This window comes from Pteropus alecto, unplaced genomic scaffold (genome assembly GCF_000325575.1).
Source record: "Pteropus alecto unplaced genomic scaffold, ASM32557v1 scaffold98, whole genome shotgun sequence".
Lineage (NCBI taxonomy): Eukaryota > Metazoa > Chordata > Mammalia > Chiroptera > Pteropodidae > Pteropus > Pteropus alecto.
In genome coordinates, this window is record NW_006443570.1 from 15,786,850 (window position 1) to 15,790,282 (window position 3,433).

Genomic DNA, 3,433 nt, shown 5'->3' on the forward strand with positions numbered 1-3,433 from the left:
TGACTATCTCCCTCCTTGGGCTGTGAAGGGTGAGAGAAGGGAGCAGAAACCAGACGCTGAGGTAGTTGGGGGCTGTATGGTGCAGGCTGCTCCAGGGGGAGCTGTGACCTTCTGTCCAGATGTTTTGAAGCCCAAGGTGGCTCTGCAAGGAGGGACCTGGGAAGTAAGTACCTCTCCTCTCTCCCATGCCCTGCCAGGTCTTCCACTGGCCAGACCCAACCAGAAGTCAGGGGGACTTGGAGCCTATGATGAGTCTATGCTGGCCAGCCTCCAGGGGCGAGAACGGGGTGAAGGCGGAGAGTGAATCTCAGAGGCAAAGGAAGGGGCACAGCTAGCTAGCCCTCCCTCTTGCCCGCATCTGCTTGAATATTTCTGGATGGAGAGCTCATGGCCTCCCTGAGCAACAGATCCCACTGTTGGGCAGCCCCAATTACCGGGGAATTCTTCCTTTGAGCAAGCGTAAGTCTGCTTCCCTATAAATCCTCCCCACTTAACAACAAATAGAATAGTTAGTAGGCTGCATATCAAAGGTAATGACTACATTATTATCAGTTGTTCACTTTGCATGACCTACCCTTGTTTTTATAGCTTTTACTCTTTATCTTTGTTGATTCTCCTGTATCCATGAGCAGCAACGATGTTTCCCTTAATTCCCTGCACTGTTGTATGCTCACTGAATATCTGTGCTGTCACCTTGATGCACTCGCTGAAAGACTAGTAGAATGGGTGTGATATTTCAATTTACAAAGTTCCCTTTGATCTCGTGACCTTCTGCTTCCCTGTATATGTTCTCTCGTTCTCTCCTCGTGGGCCCTCAACCTAAGTGGCATGTCCAGCAGAGCAGACCACACATACCCACTTCTACCAAAGCAGAGGGCACACAAGGGCAGGGGAGCTTTTTTAGAGCCTGGAATCCCTGCTGGGCACACCTGCAGACAAAGTGTCCTTCAGACACTAGTCTGTGAGGACTTGGGAAAGGCATGGTGAATGCCTTCACCAATTTCTTTTTTAGCCAGACATCTTCTTCCCAGCCACTGCCTCTAAAACCCTACTTTCATTGACTCAGAGGATCTCAGGAATGGGAGGGACCTCAGAAGTCTGATTCTCTTTCTGGTGCATAACCCTTGAGAACAGGATGGTGGCCTGGTTTCTGTTTGAAAACCTCCAGGGACAGAAAGCTCACTACCTTTAAAGGCAGTCTATGGATGTTTTAGAAGCTCTGATAATTACCCAGTTAAGGAGAGTACTGGCTCTTTTAAGGGTTTTACTGCTAATGATAGAGACGAAACAGACAGGGGCAAAAGGAATAACCCAGGCTGTCACCACTGTGCTTCTGCTCAGTCTTTCCTATCTTGCTCTCGTAGAAGGCCAGAAAGCCCAGTTCACCTTCCACTTCCTCCCTAGCCTAGGGCTCATCAAATTTCCCCTTCTTCCCATCAGATCAAGAGCTCCACAGGAGTCCCTACCATAGCAAGCTCTAAAGCTGCCAGCAGGGTGTAGCACTCAGTGGTAACCTGGACTAATCCTCCAGGCTGCCTCTCCCATCACCCTGGGCCCTGCTCCAGGCCAGGATTACTTTCATCTATGAGGCCTGTCTTCCTCTCAAAACTCTCACACTTAGCCCTCTGTCCCTTCCCCTCTGCCCTCTACTAGTCAGCTGTAGTTTTCCAGACTAGACTCTTCACTTCTGGGAGCTGGGAAGACCTCTGGACCCTGAGGAGACTGGGGGGCAGAAGATGGAGGAGACAGGACCCTCACAAACTAATATTCATAATAGGTCCCTTGCCCTGTCAGAGAAATACCCTGCCAGCCCCACCCCTTATGGCTGAGCTCCCCACCCCCATCCTCTCCCATTGCTATCCTGGCTAAGCTCTTTTACCCCCAGTCCTCCTTTCCTCTATCCTTGCTGAGCTCCCCACCATCCTCTCCCACCCCTATCCTGGCTGAGCTCCTCCCATCCTCCCAACCTCCATCCTGGCTGAGCTCTTACCCTCCATCCTCTCTGCTCCCTGCACCCAAGTGCCTGGCCTATCTCTTTTCTTGCCCATACTACTCTGCCAAAGTCCTTGATATAGTTACCTTATTAAAAAAACAAAAAACAAAAAACCTTAAAAAATTATACAGGTATTGCCTGTTATTGTAGAAGAATTAGAATATATAGGTAAGTGTAAAGAATATAAAAGTCACCCACTATCTACTGCCTGAAGATAACCACTGTTGAAATTTTGGATGTATATCCTTCCAGACTTATATAAAGATATTCCGTGCCTCCCCCAATGGCATCATATACATATTATTTTGCAACCGGCCTTTTCACTAGAAATATATGTGAACATTTTTCCATGTCAAAAAATATCCTCCCTGCTCTTTCGTCTTGGCCGCGGACGTGCCATCCAGACTGAGGAAGACTCAGAAACTTCGGGGCCACATGAGCCATGGCCACGGCTGCATCGGCAAGCACTGGAAGCACCGGAAGCACCCGGGAGGCCGAGGTAATGCTGGTGGCATGCATCACCACAGGATCAACTTCGACAAATATCACCCAGGTTACTTTGGGAAAGCTGGTATGAGGCATTAGCACTTAAAGAGGAACTAGAGCTCCTGCCCAACCTTGATAAACTGTGGACCTTGGTCAGTGAGTAGATACAGGTAAATGCTGCCAAAAACAAGACAGGAACTGCACCTATCATTGATGTGGTGAGTTCTAAGGGGAGGGGAAACTCCCAAAGCAGCCTGTCATCATGAAAGCCAAATTCTTCAGCAGAAGAGCTGAGGAGAAGATTAAAGGTGGAGGTAGGGGGAGGGGCTGTGTTCTGGTAGCTTGAAACCACAGGGAGGGAAGTTCATTAAATGCTCACAAGTGTTAAAAAAAATCTCCCTGAACATTGAAGTTTATGGCTGCACAGTGTTCCTTGTGTTCCTGGGTCACGATTGGGGTTTTAATTCTTAGGGTGCTGGGGGTACAGTGTGGTGCTTGCCCTCCCCTCCCCCACGTGTGCAGTATGCACTCCTTCATCCTTCCTCCCTGGTCTGTTGGCAACTGCCATGCTGTTTCCTGGGTTTTCCATTTTGCCCCATTTCTAGAAGCTTAACCAGGATTTGGTTTGGGAAGTTTTTATTTTCCCTACCTCTTCCCTTCTACTTTGGGTGTATAGCCTTGCAGGCTTATGTAAAGATATTCCCCTTCCCCTACAAAAATGACATCATACCTGCCTTTTCCCTTGAAATATATACTTGGCAACCTACATTTTCACTTGAAATGTATACTTTGCCACTCATCCTTCTTGCACCCTCCATTAGTGCTGCTGTTCAGAGGCTGTCCTGGGTTCTGCTGCTCTTCTGGGGCTGTGGTTGGTGTTTTGGCAGAGAACAGAGGTCAAATGCTGTTGGAATTTTCAGTGACTAGCTTTCTTATTCCCCCTTTCCTAAATGA

General features: G+C 48.5%; 1 pseudogene; it reads left to right on the forward strand.

The window, feature by feature from the left end:
- Positions 1-2,368: 2,368 nt before the first annotated feature.
- On the forward strand, positions 2,369-2,825 carry LOC102896585 (annotated as a pseudogene).
- Positions 2,826-3,433: the final 608 nt, after the last annotated feature.